The following is a 17,068-nucleotide window of genomic DNA, read 5'->3' on the forward strand; positions in this document are numbered from 1 at the left end:
TGTAACGCTTTTGCATGGTTCAAGCACTCGCTTTCATTGAATATATCTCCAGTCCTTTAAAGGCCAACTTGGACCATTTCATCAGAATATTCATATGAGCTGTTACATTGATCTTGGATCCTAAATTCATTTGTGTACACAGAAGATAAAACAGGTGATAAAACACAGCACTAGGGGACCCCTGTATTTATGATGACCTGCTCACACACATTCCCTTTAATGCAAATGATCCAAAAAAATAAGGCCACTGTTGACCCCAAGATCATATAACCTTTGCAAAAGAATGTGCGAATTCATTGTACTAAAAGCTGAACTGAAATCTAAAAACAAGGCTCTAGTAAGGGTTTGTCTACATTGTTAAAAAGTGTTGCATCATCTGTACCCCCTATTACCTGTATATGCAAACTGACATTGGTCAAGACAGCTTGCCACAGAACAACTGTTTGGCCAAGACTCTTTCCATGGTATTACACAGATTGGAAGTAAGTGCACCTGGTCTAAATTCCTCCATTAAGCTAGACCCAGGCTTTTTGGGCACAGGCTTAATATTAAAAAGTTTCCATACTCTGGGTACAATACATTTGTCCAGCAGATACTGAAGTAAGTTAGTTAAAACCCCCTTCATTACCTTCATCAACGCTAAAATCATGTGTGTCAGATGTACAGTAAAAAGATTCAATTCATTTGAAAAGGTGGAATTACTAATTATTGTACATTCTTTCCTCCTACCCATCATTACATTAAGACCATCCCAGGCCTGCCTAATATGACCTGTACAACATTTCCTCTCCTCCATCTTGTCCTTGTAATCCAAGTTAGCTTTCTTTATCTTCCCCCTGATTTCCCTTATTTTTTCATGAACCCTTCTAGAGTCACCCTAATGAAAAGCAATTATCTTTTCATTGAGACACCGCTTGTATTGTTTGGGAAGAAAATACATTGTCTGGTGGTTTTAGTTTCAGTTACAGTGCATTCACATAATGTAATACACGAGGTTATAGTGTCTGTGAGTTCATGACCATCCTCAAACATATCCCAAAGAGCATCCTCAACAGTCACTGAGCTCCTGTATCTCTCTACAGACGTTATGATCTGATCTCCCCAGAGGCAGCCGACATACTGCCTTGTATGCGTCTGTGATATTTCTGGGTAGAACATGTAGGGCATTCCACATACTGCTGGAGGGTGGGCAAATGACTGGACAAATCACAAACATTAAAATCACCAAGAATAAAAACAGGTGGGAAGCAAGAGAGAGCATTATTACTCTCCAATAACCTTGCCACTGCCTTTACATTGTCCGGGTGAGACATAAGTAAAAATGAGTGTCCTGCCCGATTTCACGTCCAAGGTAAAATGGTGTAAATGACATAATAAATATATTGAAGTCTGGGGTACACACTTGTTCTCATACACAGAATTGTTTAGCACGTGTCACCGACAAAAAAAAAAAAGTCTACCTCCTTTAAATTTCTGAGCTCTGCGTTTGTCCCTGTCTGCTTTAATCATGCTGTACCCTCTCAAAGTGGGGCTAGCTTGCTCTTTAAGCCAGGTCTCTCTAAAACAAGTAAGGTTGTTTCTCCTGAATTCGCAATAGTATTCAATTTCTAACGAGAGTTCATTCAATGTATTAGTCAAAGAACGCAAATTAGAGAGTGGGATTACCGGCAGAGGGAATCTGCGACCTCGCCAATAAACAAAAATCTGTTAAATATATTTTCCCAGAAAACTCATCACTCACACTGTATATGGTCATGTTATATCAAAGAGCTAAAGCCAACTTTTCTGATCTCTTACTAAAAACAAGATGTTTCTCAAAGTCCTGTCTTCCTTGATACAGATCTTTCATAGAGATTAACAGATGACTGATAAAAACCTAAACTAGCACTTCCTATTAAGAAACCTCCCTCTTCATCCTTTTTCCTCATTGAAAAATAAACGTTTGACATGCTGAAACCTAGGTGTGATGCATTGACATTGGACAGGAGGGAATGGGCCAGAGCCAACCTAATTGTGAGCATGATACTTCTGTGCACCTGACAAGTCGTGATCCACTAGCCACCCTGCTCCTCAGTGCTGCCTGCAGAGACAGAGGCCTGTGGAGATGATTAGGGAGACTCAGACCTCATTTTCACTGTGTGTGCCGTATACGCACACCTAAGCACTGCTGCCTGTGTTTCCATTGCACTTCCCTTAGGTACAGCTGTCCCAGGAAGTGAATATGAGACAAGAAAGATCAAAATGCATTTTGGGACACTCGGCATTCTGAGATTTAATGTTCAAAACTGGATGCTGAAAACCTAGAAATGTTTTTGTGATGTTTTATTGACTTTGTGCCTCAATAGTTTTGTGCAAATGAAAGATTGTTAACCTGATTGTTGTCCATGGTGTGCTCTGGGATATATATTGAACCTGTGTTGGGGAAGGGTGCCGTGAGGCAAAGAGATCTATAGAAAGGGATCAGGAAAGCAAAGAGGGAAATAGAAAGAAACATAGCTCTTGGAGCTAAAACTAATACTATGAGCTTTTTTCAATACTACAACAGCAAGAGGTCAATAAAGAAGGAAGTGAAACAGATAAAGGGCAAAAATGGAAGCATCTTGGAAAATGAATAAGATGTGGCAAATGTTCTAAATGAGTATTTCACACAGGTTTTTAAAAAAGAAAAAACAGATGACATGCCACAGGTTAACAATCAGTCCAGTCAAACCCTAAGAAAGATCAGGATAAATGAGGAGGAGGTACTAAAGGGACTAGCAGAATTAAAAACAAACAAATCACCCGGGTCAGATGGTATATTTCCAACAGTACTTAAAGAAATGAGGGAAATTATTTATAGGCCGCTAACTCAAATTTTCCAAATGACACTTAGAACAGGGGATGTGCCAACTGAGTGGAAGACAGCAAATGTCATACCAATCCACAAGAAAGGGGACAAAACTGAGCCAGGAAATTACAGACCAATCAGTCTTACCTGCATCACCTGGAAAATGTTAGACAGAAAATAGAGGAGCATCTTAATGAAAACCATATTCTTGGAGATAGTCAACACGGGTTTAGATGAGGCAGATCATGTCTTACTAATTTATTATAATTTTTTGAACATGCAACTGCAGCTGTAGATCATGTGAAAGCATATGATATGATATACTTAGATTTTCAAAAAGCTTTTGATAAGGTTCCACACCAAAGACTGATTGAAATTGAAAGCTGTAGGTATTCAGGGTAATGTACATCAGCCATAACATTATGAGCACTGACAGGTGAAGTGAATAACACTGATAATCTCGTTATCATGGCACCTGTCAGTGGGTGGGATATATTAGGCAGGAAGTGAACATTTTGTCCTCAAAGTTGATGTGTTAGAAGCAGGAAAAATGGGCAAGCGTAAGGATCTGAGCGACTTTGACAAGGGCCAAATTGTGATGGCTAGACGACTGGGTCAGAGCATGTGCAAAACTGCAGCTCTTGTGGGGTGTTCCCGGTCTGCAGTGGTCAGTACCTATCAAAAGTGGTCCAAGGAAGGAAAAGCGGTGAACCGGCGACAGGGTCATGGGCGGCAGGGTGCCCATGCTGACCCCTGTCCACTGCCGAAAGTGCCTACATTGGGCACGTGAGCATCAGATCTGGACCATGGAGCAATGGAAGAAGGTGGCCTGGTCTGATGAATCACGAGTTCAAAGTGTTGACTTGGCCTCCAAATTCCCCAGATCTCAATCCAATCGAGCATCTGTGGGATGTGCTGGACAAACAAGTCCGATCCATGGAGGCCCCACCTGGCAACTTACAGGACTTAAAGGATCCCCTGCTAACGTCTTGGTGCCAGAAACCACAGCACACCTTCAGAGGTCTAGTGGAGTCCATGCCTCGACGGGTCAGGGCTGTTTTGGCGGCAAAAGGGGGACCTACATAATATTAGACAGGTGGTCATAATGTTATGGCTGATCGGTGTAAGTAGATGGATTATGAACTAGTTGATGTCTAGGAAACAGAGGGTGTCGATTAGAGGAGTCGCTTCTAACTGGAGTGAGGTTGTTAATGGAGTTCCACAGGGATCAGTACTAGAGCCTGTGCTTTTTCTAATCTACATTATATCTGATCCGGACAAATTAATATGGGCCCTGATTTGGCCAATTATTAGTTCAATTATGTTTACAAGGTTAAGATTATGTGGCAGGAGAGAGCACCCTGCCACTTTAAGAGACTGGCTTCTGCTCAAAGCCTGTTGGGGCTGGGAGACTTAATTTACTGCAATTTGCTGCATTCTCATGCTGGCCAATCAGTCAATTATTCACTAGGCCAGCATAACACCCTTTTTAAGGAGCCTCAGCTGCCAGGGAGAGGAGAGGTTTGTATTGTATTGAACTAGTGACACATGCTTGTAAAAAAAAAATAAGTTGGCACAGCCAAATCATTATAGATTAAACATTACTGACATGTAGTAGCCTTGTACTACTGCAGTAACCAATAAGGATTCTTGTGATATCACTTCATCATAATCTCATAACCTATAGTAATAATTATAATTTGGCTAGGTTTGTTGTTGTTGTTGTAAGTAATGAGTAATATACTAAGACTAAACGCCACTTGCTCAGCTTTTTTCCCCAGGCCATAACCCTCACAAATAAGGTGAATTCCCACATAAAGTAAAAATGAATGAGCCTGTTACAAATCAAAGTGACAAATCCCCTCTAAATCAGTACAGTGTTAAGCCTCCTCTGTTGGAGGGTAGTGGGCTTAACACTGTGGTGTGTGGTTCAAATCCTGAGCGGGGAGCTCCCACCCATACCGGCTACATGTACATATAAGATATTTATATCTAACTGTACATAACACTGAATTTGCACTCTGGCTGTACATATCATGTCCATTGCACATATCTTTCATTTGATCCTTCTGGTATTTATAATTGTGTTTTGTTTATTGTTTTTATTGGTGACACCTGCACCAAGACAAATTCTAGTGTCTGATTCTGAATTATTTCCTCCAAAAATATACTACAAACAACACTCCTCCAAAAAACTGAAATATCTTCAACAATGGCACTCAGCCTTTGCAACAACCAACCAATGACAACCCACAAAGTAAGGGGGTTTTTGCTTCTTTATATACAACCCAATACTCAACGCAAACTGATCATGTGCTTCTACAGACAGCATGGCCTTGTTTGTCATATATTTGTCATATCTGAATATATTTAATCTTCCCAATGAAATGACAGCGGACACACCCCCAACGATGATCGCGCCATTCCTAGCAGATCCAGTAGTGGTGGGAGCAATGTTTTTTAATGTTAAGCTTTTCGGCGAGAATTAATTAATAGATGTGTAGCGTTATGATGGGTTATTTTGATAAGAGCATTTTAGCTCTGAGCTGAAGCACTGATCCAAAGAAGACCTCTCCCCACAAAGTTATCAGATTTCCTTAAAGCGTGGGACTGGTTTACATCAAAGTGACAGTCTGGGAGGATGGCACCGAGAAGAGGCCAAATAGTTTGGAATCCTGCTGTGAAATGTCTGGGGAAGGGGGCCTGTAGGTAATAAAAACTCTTTGAAATGGACGAGAGCCAAAATCCAGACACAGAGCTACGAACCCGGGCCAACCGGCATTTCCAAAAGATGGCATGGATTGACATCAGTCATAAATCAAGCCCCCCTCTAATAGGACACTGGGGGCTGAAACCGAAATCCAGTCTCACAAACTCAAGAACCAATCACCTATTGATCTGACAGGTGTATAAAGAACAGCGCATGATCTCTCTCTCTCTCTCTCTCTCTCTCACCTGAACCAGAAACTCGTTGCCACAGCTCAACCTGTAGCTCTGTTGCCCGAACCGGAACCAGAAACCAACCAAGTCCTTGCTGGCAACAGAAGAGTTAAACTGGGAGAAGGAGATTGAGCCGTACGAAGAATTCTTTTAAAGGACTTTATTAAATAAAGAACTTTACAGACTGCACTGCCCGCCTGTGCCCACCTGATCAGTGGAGTTTTACAGCTGGACAATTGTCGACTGAATACGAAAGTGTCAGTCATTTAAATAGCTATTTGAGTCTGAAGAAACTTGAGCCTTGGAACCAAACAGGGCCCTGCTTTCCTCAAAGACTTTGTCTTCAAATAAGTATGGTGAGAGACCCTGCTTGCCAAGAAGATTTTGTGCACAACCTTGGAGCCTTCAAACCTGAAAATCTGTTTGGAAACGACTCTACTTTCGCAAAACCCCAACTTCCAGGTGCATCGACTGAGTGGAAGTTCTTGGACAAAGCCGAACCGGACTGCCTTTGTTCCAAACCACACGGACCTCGTGCCATGTGCTGTTATCTGAGCCCGAAGTCAGAGAGGCCTCTCTGCGACGAAGTTCAGATAAGTTTAACAGTTTGGAGTTTGTGATTCATGACATTTGAGAAATCAATTAGAAATGTTAATCTGTGATTCATAACTCTAGAATGTGTAATATCATTTAGTTTTCTTCAATATAAATGTGTGTTGCATTAAACTGTTTTGTTGATAAATTTAGAAATAAAATCTGTCAACGCTGAGAAATATCTTCTCATTCCTGTTTAACTGTTTAGTCTGAAATTGACACAAGTTAATAGACATTAGATTGGTGGCCCTGCCTATCCTTAATCATTGAATAATAATCAGTTAAGGGAAATTGTGGTAACAAGTAATGATAGGATCTTTCTCGGCACCTAAACGTAAATGAGACTGATATATATATATATATATATATATATATATATATATATAACGAGAAGTTACCAAATATAAATACTAACCTGCGTAGTTATTTAATGTCTGACTAATAATACTAATGCGAGACTCACCTTCGTCTTACTAACCGGTATTGTAGTCAATGTGTTTATAACCTTTTGTTTAACGATTTGTGTTATCATATGCGATCCCATGGTCTTTGATTTGGTCACGGAAGTGATTTGTCTTTGATTTGTTGATCTAGAGTTGAATTTTAATTAGTTTTTTTCCCTTTTGTATAATTAGTGTAGTGCTACATTTAGTCTTTGTTTTTGAATAAATTTGACAATTTATATCTTTGGAATTGGTGTCTGCGTCCAATTATTAAATTGAGTTCTACAAGATTCCAGGATTCGTGATAATGTGATACTATAAATTCACTGCTTTAATTGAAATGTATAAGTGTAGCTTACGCTACAGATTATTTCTTTGAGCATTACAGTTTCGGTTGGCAAGGAATTATTTATTTGGTTGATTTATTAGGACCCCACATCAGTAACTGCCTGCTGCTGCCATGCATTGACAGTGCGACAGACCCTCTCTGCGGCTGCGCTACTGAGCAAGGGGTCCGTTCCTCTACACTGTAGGCGATGCAGAAAATAATTAAATATTCCTTGTAAGGTTTGTGTATATAATACACTAGTTTCTCTATTTAATTTATAACTTTATCCCCATCATTTAGTTGAATTAAATCCTCTTTGAGTTTTTGACGATAAGTGTTGCTGTGGGAATAGTGTAGTTAAAACATTGTGAGGGGGATATTTTCATTTAAAAAAATAACTTTATTGCACCAAAGGCATCAGGGATAGGATAAACCCTTTCTTACAGATGTGTTACAGCTGCACAACCAACAGGAGTATCAATGTATCTGTGTTTTACCTGACTACCTGATGCCCAAACTGCTGGTCTTACTTGTTCTAGAATCTTCTCGCATCTTGTTTGCCCTGATTATTTAGTGACACAGATCCCTAGAAACTCTATCTGTGGAGAGGTGTATTGTTATATTTTAATGTGTCCTAATGTTATTTCAATGCTTATTTTCACAGGCTTTAATCTGGCCATCAAAGACATCTGGCTGCAGTCCAGAATACAGCCAATCGCCTGTTAAGATAATGTTTGCAAATTCCAACATTGGCACCACCTTGGAGAAGAGGAGGATTCTGCACACACTGGCCCTTGTCCTGTGCACCTACACTGTGCGCTTCCTCCATTCAGGTTTATGATGTTCATTTCATATTATCGAAACACTCATAATTATTAGTTACATAAGTGTCAGATGTCTTCATGGTCACATCAGAAATATAGTGAAATAATCACATCTGAAATAAAAGGGAGAGCATTTTGTTATTTTGTTAATAAGAGGTAAAATTAGCAAATGTTTATAAAAGTACTTAGAAATAAACATTTATCATTTTGTTCTGAACTGTCAAAGTTTATTTCTCTGTTGTCTTATACCCCCTCACTTCCTGTTGGGTGGGAGTGTGCGATTGGCAGATGGAGGGGGAGTTTGATGTATTGATGTAATTTGGTCCTGGGTTTATTTTGCTCCTGTGTCAATCCTGTACATCTCCTTTCAATATAAGGTTTGAGTGGTTGATGAAGAAACTCCAATGCACTGTGTGAGAATGAGTCCCATTGTCTGGAGAAGCACCAACTTATTTCAATTTCACTTTATGATATTAACTATTTTTTTGGACTGATTCTACAAGCACATATATAACGCTGTTTATAAAACGATAAAGCTTTGATGGGTTTGTCTCTCCTGCTCATCTGTCCTCTGACACCAGCTGTATGTTCCAGAAAAAATGATCACAATCAAGGACTTTATTTAACATTTCTATTTTGTGGTCACCAACACCTTCTTCATGAAAACCATCATTTGATTAAGAAAGCATCACTAACTCTACCAGGGCATAGATCTTGTGGTAAAGTAAGCACACACTCATAGAAACACACACATAAAAACATTCACAGACACAGAGACATACGGACACAGAGACTATTTTGTTTTTCCATGTCCACCTTCAGGGACCCACAGACTCACCTACAGCACAGTCTCCACACCTCCTACCGTCTGACCCAGGTAAGGCAGCTGCTATGCTTTATGTAACTGAGAATTAAAGACTTACTAATCGATGGCTTAGGGGCAATGTATGTGTTTAAGCAGCCTATGAGATCCAAAGAAGGACAAATACATGAATTATTGTGTTTGTACTATATCGGTTTGCGTGCAGACTATATTGGTTTGTGTGCAGGGGCGTCGCAAGGGGGTAGGTATCCCAGGCAATTGCCTGGGGCCCCAGGCTGGGGGGGGGGTAACAAATTGGAAAAACTTGGCCACACCCCCCGCCCCTACAGGAGAAAATACCATCACCGTCAGGAATTATTTTGCCTGGGGTCCCCCACATACCCTTGAATCGCCTCGGTTTGTGTGTGTACTTTATTGGTTGTTCACTCAGCTGCAGGGGGCAGGACTAGGGACAAAGGGAAATGTTCAGAAACATTAAAAAAAAAGACAACTATATTGAAAGTAGTAAATACTCAAGACACCGGCACACAGTAACCTTAACATTTGGGTTAACTATAATAAAAAGACTCCCTTCTACAGTTCAGAGTTTGTGTCAGCATTATGTTTCGGTATATTATTATAAGTGGCGTAATCAGGAATTCGCATGGGGTCTGAGCGCCTTTGAAATCAGGCAGATTTGTTTCACAACCACACATCACTATGGGACACATCCAGTGAAAAATCACACATCACAAGTCCACTTTTTGATCCAAACTACCCCAGAGCACAGCAGTGATTGGCCCGACGGATGATGAGTGGCCCGACGAGCAACACGACGATGTCGGTTCATCCGTGTTTTGACCTGCAAATGTTCATCCCCAAAAGTATCCTTTGCTCTTCTCCTGTATCCAGTGTTGCTCGTTGCTTCGCTGTGCTCGTCCTGTAGCCTCAGTGTTTCAGAGCCGCTCTTGATCTTGTAGAAATATATTGCAGGAGAGCAGAACTGCAGTCACACTGTGTCAATGCGGTTTCATTCTCTCTCCCCGTAAGGTATGGATGCGGGAAGCTTGACACAGTATTTCTAAGAATTGTATTATCCAATACAGTTATTTAAAAAGCTGACGTCTTATAAACGCTCAACAGAAAGTTTAATTAAATAATGAATGTAATAAATAAATGTGCAGTAGCCACAGATCCCCAGATCAAAACACAACAGTAAGACATGCAAGATCGTATATTCAAATCAGAGCCATTATTAAGGAATAACAAGCACCAATTTTATTCACAAATAATAGATGAAACAAACGACACACGTCTGATCTATGGCAAGCCAAATTATCATTTAGAGATCTCTAAATCATTTAAAGATATCTGCAAATCATTAAAGTACATTTAGAGATATCTGCAAATGACTTCCTGTTCATTCAGAGATATTTACAAATCATTTAGAGATGATTTAGAGATATCTTTAAATATTTGAAGATCTCTCTAAATGATAATTTGGCTTGCCATACTGATCTTGCTTCTCAGTGATCGAGTTACTGAATCATCTGGGCACATTTGGCTCAATTCTAGATAGACAGAGAAACAAAATAACTAAACTACATTCAATTCAAGCCGCATTAATTCTGATAACTAATTTTAATTGCCAGTATTGACCACTTTTAAAACCGTTATGCGACTGTTCCCTTCTGTCCTGTAGCCATTAAGTTACATTTGTGGTTAATTCAGTGGCCTCTTGAAATACAAACAAACTAGTTTCTTCGCACACAAAGCCTGTACTTAATGAAACCGGCTCACTGAAGAAAAATACAATGCGAAGAAAATGTGAACACTTCTGTTTTTCACTGCTGAGAAATAGTTACAAATTGAAATACATTCCCTACATAAATTACCCAATTTGGCTGTATATTGTAATTTGCATTGACTAAGCCATTCCGCGATACAGAAAATTAAAAGACTACCCTTGATATTGTAACAAACCTTTGTTACTGGGGGCCACCACCTTTGTTCACCCGGCGGGTCCGGAATAAAATAGTTGAATGAGAGGAGGGGAATTTCACACCACAAAAGGACACTAAGAGCATCAAGCCGTATTAGGTATGCATTATCTTGAGAAGTCAAATATTAAAATCCAAGCAAAGCATCTGGACCGATGCAAAGATATCAGTTCAGGAAGGAGAAGACAATCACCCCAGTACATTCCCAAACCAAGAAAAGTGTATTAAATCAAAATGTCATCCAACAGATGCAGAATAAAACAAGTGCAATAAATCACCCATACAAACAAACCATATGCACAGAGAATATCAATATGTAATATACAGAAAATAAAAAGCCACAACAAAACAATATAAAAACAAACCCCACCACAGTCTGGATGGGTCTGCTCCTTCCTGATCGGCGCACAACTCAATACACTTAAATAGTAGAAGTTTTAAAATAGACAATACAAATAAAGAATATAAAATATGCTGGTTACCATATAATAATTTTAAAAGGGAAACGCTTCCCTAGCGTCTCCCTCGCTATCAATCCCTTTATCAATATCTCAAAGCAAGCGCCTGCAGTCCTCCGGCTTCACCGTTTGCACGTCCTTTTAAAGTGTACATCAGTAATTGTGTCCAGCTGTCCCAATGTCAATCAAGCACTTAAAGGCCCCTAAATGGTGGAACGACCTGCCCACCGAAGTCAAAACAGCAGAGTCCTTGACCTCCTTACGGCGTTTACTCAAGACGCATCTTTTCTGACAGTACTTGTAATATTAGTCCTCTATCCCTGCTAGATAGCACTTCACAGTTTTATTATGCTTCTTGCGTTCTTGATTGTTTTCCTCCTTGCTCCCTTTCCCGTAGCCCTTGACTGTGACCCTTCATCTTGACTGCACTTTCACCGTCCAGGATGTAGGACCTCACTTACTGTACTTGCCTGTGTAAATTGTAAATTGGAATTTGTAAAATGTATTATATTTTGAATTGCTATGTTTTAGTTAAATTTAATTTGTAATGATTGATGCCTTTTACTTAACAGTATTTTTGCACTTTGTTTTGCACTTATGTTGTAAGTCCTGCACACACTGGCCTGGATAAGGGCGTCTGCCAAGAAATAAAAATAATAATAATAAAAGGGGTTCAAAGTCCATTACAATATTTTAAAAATGTTATTTTGAAAACAACCACAGTTAATGTGTCATACATACAACCGGGTACTTCAGACAATGAAACATTCTACTTTTCAGAACATTTAAACAACAGTAAATTTAAATATTTTAAGAAGTCGTGAAAGTGAACTTACTTTCCAGTGGGCTCTTCGGTCTGACGTCATCTGAGGAGACGCCTTTTCTCATTATGGTCTCAAATAAGAGCAGTTCAAATAATGAAGCTGGGAACATTTTTCACAGTATCACATATATTTACCATGATTATTGTTCATACATATGATATTTTAAAGTTGTATTGGTCTACACACTCTCTGATCTCTATTGGGTTTCTGTTCTCTAAACCCCAGGCACCTCCCCATTGACAAGGACAGGACAGGGACCACACACCTCCCACTGACCAGATCAGGACAGCATGGACTACAACAGCAACGATAATGGGCCCATCATGTACTCCACTAGCATGATTCAAAACAACACCATGAACTCTACAGACATCCTTGATAATTCAGACACTTATGGTCCTTTGACAACCTTTGTGATCTTACTTAACACTTTCATTGTGTGCATCGGGCTGCCGGCAAACCTCCTGGCCATCTACGGCTTGAACCGCATGATCAGGTCCAACGTGCTGGTGCCCATCTATATCATCAACCTCCTTGTCGCCGACCTCCTGCAGTTGGTTGCAATATTTTTAGGGCTTTTCGAATAGGATTTAATTGATCAGATATTTAATTTTGTGCTGTTGTTTCCTGGTGTGAGTGCCAGTGTGTAGTTCATGGTGTGCATCGCCCTGGAGAGATACCTGGTGGTTGCCCATCCTGTGTGGTACCGTAACCACCACAGCGCCAGGCACACCGCACTGATGTCTGCAGCAGGATGGGTGCTATCTTTGGTAATTGCTGTCCTCAACGCTCTTGTAATTACAAGTGTTCGCCCTATAACAGCATCTCTGATTCAAATTCCTGTCTTCTTCCTCCTGCCGTTCCCCCTTCTTTTTTTCTTCTTTATTGGCACATGGAGAACCATTGCTGGTGCCACCTCTGTACGAGATGCAGAAAAGAGGAGGATTCTGCACATAATGGCCCTCGTCCTGGGCTCCTACACTGTGCTCTTACTCCCATTCAGAATGGTGTTGTTGATGGAAAAATATTGCCATTGCTGGTGCCACCTCTGTACAAGACGCAGAAAAGAGGAGGATTCTGCACATACTGGCCCTCGTCCTGGGCTCCTACACTGTGCTCTTCCTCCCATTCAGAATGGTGTTGTTGATGGAAAAATATTAATCTCTCACAACATGTTATTTTCATACAAATTACATTTGTTCACATTCAATATTTTTAGGCTAAATATCCTTGTGGACCCTGTGCTGTACATCGTCAGACTTCAGACGCACACTGTGCTGTCTCCCCTGCTTTCAGAGGCTGTTCACACTGACCATCTGCTGGACACCCAGAGCTGAGCAGGAGATGACAGAGAATACAGACACTGGGAGTCATACTGTCACTACATTCTGAGGGACACACAGGGGTTTGGCAATGCACTATACTGCCTAAATATCTCAGACAGACAGACAGACAGACAGACAGACAGACAGACAGACAGACAGACAGACAGAGACCCAAGATGCAACACATCCTGTACATATTAATCCACACATCTCTGTCCCAGAGTGTCACTCTCCCAGTCTAACCTGCTGCACAAACTTCACTGTAGCTCCCCTGTGCAGAGGAGGCCATTCCCTACACAGTCTCTTGTGCAGCAGATTATCCTTACTGTGGCATCAATCATTTTACAATGGGGAGGGCATTTTGTTACAAAGTGTTTAAATGGGTGACGTAGAAAGCAAATGTTTATCAAAGTACTGAGAAATAAACATTTCTAATTCTGTTCTGAACCTATTTCTCTTATCTCTTATTGATGACGTCTAAGCATTTTTCAGACAGTACTTGTAATTAAGTCCTTTAGTCTCCTGTAAGATAGCACTTTACAATGTTTTATCATACTACTTGCCTTGTGTTACTAGTACTTGTATTGTTATTTTGATTTCCCCTATGCTCCCTTTCCCTTGACTGTGACCTAACATCTTGTCTGCACTCAACTCTGAAGGATGAAATAGAAAAAAATAAAACTTCCACCAACCAATCACAGACCCTGACTGCTCACTTCCTATTGGACAGAATCTCCTCCTGCTGTCCAATGGAAAAACAGCATAAAGTACTGGTGCAGGAGTGTGTGATTGGCAGATGGAGGGGAGAGGCGTTTGAAGTATTGATGTAATCTGATCCTGGGTTCATCCTGAACCTGTTGTCAATCTCCTTTCAATATGAATCTCAGTGACTAATTAAGGGGCTCCAATACACTGAGAATGAACTAGACTAATCTGGAGAAGCACCAGATTGTGCCCAACTGATCTTTTTTCAATTTCACTTTACTATATTAACTCAACTTTGCTCTGCGTTGTACTGAATTTACATGCACATGTATGATGCTGTTCATGAAAATAAAAAGCCTTGATCTGTTCATGCGCCAGGGTCTTGATCTTGATCTAGAGGGTGGACTCTTATCCAACCTACCTAGTTCAGTTTTTATTAGTAATACATTTCCTACACACTTCTAGAATATTTTTTTTCATTTGGAAGTTGTGGAGTAGAATGTGTAGTAATATTTTAATGCATTTTAATTGCAACACAAGGTGAACATTTTGAAAAGGGGGATAGACATTTTATAGGGACTGTATATATGTATATGTGTGTGTAAGTATACACCAAGTAGAAGGTCATCTTAAAGTTTAGATTTGCATAGCTTCTATATAAGGGTAGCAGCATAGCATAGAACATATTTCTATGAATACAATTGTAAATATCTGGGCAGCCTTTCATACAAAATTGCATAATATTTTGATGTATTAATATTTTTTGATATCAGGTTTTATGTGGAAAAGCTAAAGGCTTAGAATCTTCCTGTGGATCCTGTTATTTGTTCATACTCTGAACTTTCTCCACCTGGAAAGAAGAAACCACAAACAAAACCAAATCAGGAACATAACAAATGTGGTAGATGTACTTTATAATATATTGTTAGTGCAGTGACACTATACATTTTAGTAGTAGTATTAATAATAATACATGCACTTACATTACACTGATTTGTAACAATGCTGCTAATGAGTTATACGAGCACTGAACTGCAAGCACATTTCCTGATATTTTGAATGACATTTTTAATGTATGTATTCAACACACGTGTGTAATTTATGTGAGGGACATAAAGGAGCACCAGCCATCCCTCGATAAAGTGTGTAAATTAAGGAACAGAGAGGAAAATTGGCTACATTCTTGCTGCACAGTTTTCCGTAGTTCTGCGCAGATCTGCCCTGCTCCACCAATGGGATCACTGGGATTCTGCAGATATGCACATAACTACAGAATCTGCGCTACAAGAATGCAACCAGAATATTGGTTCAGAACGAAGGATGTGTTTGGAGGCGGGGCTGAGCAAGAGACTAAGGAGAGGAGAAAAGAAAAAAGTGAGTAACAAAATAGGTATGACTTCTAACATAGCCAACACAGTTCAGCACATTCAGCTTTCACACCATCTAATGAGGACCCGGAGCAGCACTGGACTGTCTAGTGTGAAAGCAGTTTAGGACTCTCACACAGTGAGAAAATGAATAATTTTGTAGTTTTTCTTCATTTGTCCATAATCTGTACATTCGTTAGTTTGCTCACTTTCAACCTCAGACAGCCCAAAACAGTGTAGTTATTGCTTTTGTGAGAGCCATACTCCATAATGCTGTTTTATGTAAATATGTTGGTAAATAGAATAAAATTGAGATCAGTATTATGGAGGTAAAACAGAACAAGGGGAGGAGCTGATTTTGGGGAACAGTGGGACAGCTCATTTGGAAAGAGAATGTATAGAGACTATACAGAGAGATTGGAGTGAGTTATAGTTCACAGGGATACAAATACAACATGACTTTACCTGTACCCATTTAAACTCCCAACAAAGACATTAGGCATTTCAGTTGTTGCAATGCATGCAGGGACATGTGCCTATTATAACATTATATGGATATATATTGGCAACCTCCTGTTCCTTACATAATTAAAAATTAACTTGGACAAAAGTAGTGTTTTAAAGCACACCCATGACATATCCATTTATCACTTTTAACATGTCACGTTTGGGGTTTCAGAACATTGAAATGGTTATTTTTATAGTATAGCAGAAGTATTTTATGTTTGGTTTACTATATTTTGTTAGTAGAGTTCCTATATGGGTTTTACTCATAAGTCATAACACATGGCATCTGCATATGATTAAACCTTTTTAATTACGTAATACTTATTCTGTAATACTATTGTATTTCTTACATAACTCTATAATACTAGTAATACTCTTCCAGATGCAACCTTCCCCCACGAGGACGGCTAGTTGGCTGTACCACCCAAAATAAAGTTATGCCCTTGAATAAACACACTTTTAAACCCATCAGCTCCAAAATGTTTATTAAAGCACAATTCAACATTTCATTGGTCTAAATCAGGACATAGATGATAGATCTAACACAATATATTCATGGCATTTTCTGTATAAGTGCTTTTGATACAATATTTGTGGAACTGATGGATTGAGGGTGTGGGTATGCACCTTAATGTGTTCTGGATGTGCATGTGTGTGCACATGAATTCACAAACCCCACATACTGCCTATTAAAATGCTATGCAGAGGGCGGTGACATCAAATAACTTGACTTCGTCAACTACATCCTGATTACTTCTAAGCTGATCTGCAACATGACCCAAAAGTGACCCATCTCTTTGGCTGCGCTGTTGTTCTCAACTGTTGTACTCTTGTCACAATTTGCTTATGATTCATTACAAAAAAAATCTACAAAAAATAAACAATTCACAACTAATTCGGTTGGATGTGCAGTATATGTTCTAACCCCATGGTATTGGCCAGGGAATGTTCATACTCATGGTACATTTAGAAGCAAGAACTACAGATTATGTCCTACATGTGAGAAAGTTTAAAGACTGACCACTCACCGGATTAACCTTTCTTAGAGTAGAAATACTCTGCCACAAATCCCACCATGGCGAAACACAGCAGGGCACTGAGAATGTGACGCCACAGGTAGCTCT

Source organism: Amia ocellicauda, chromosome 14, assembly GCF_036373705.1.
Source record: "Amia ocellicauda isolate fAmiCal2 chromosome 14, fAmiCal2.hap1, whole genome shotgun sequence".
Classification (NCBI taxonomy): domain Eukaryota; kingdom Metazoa; phylum Chordata; class Actinopteri; order Amiiformes; family Amiidae; genus Amia; species Amia ocellicauda.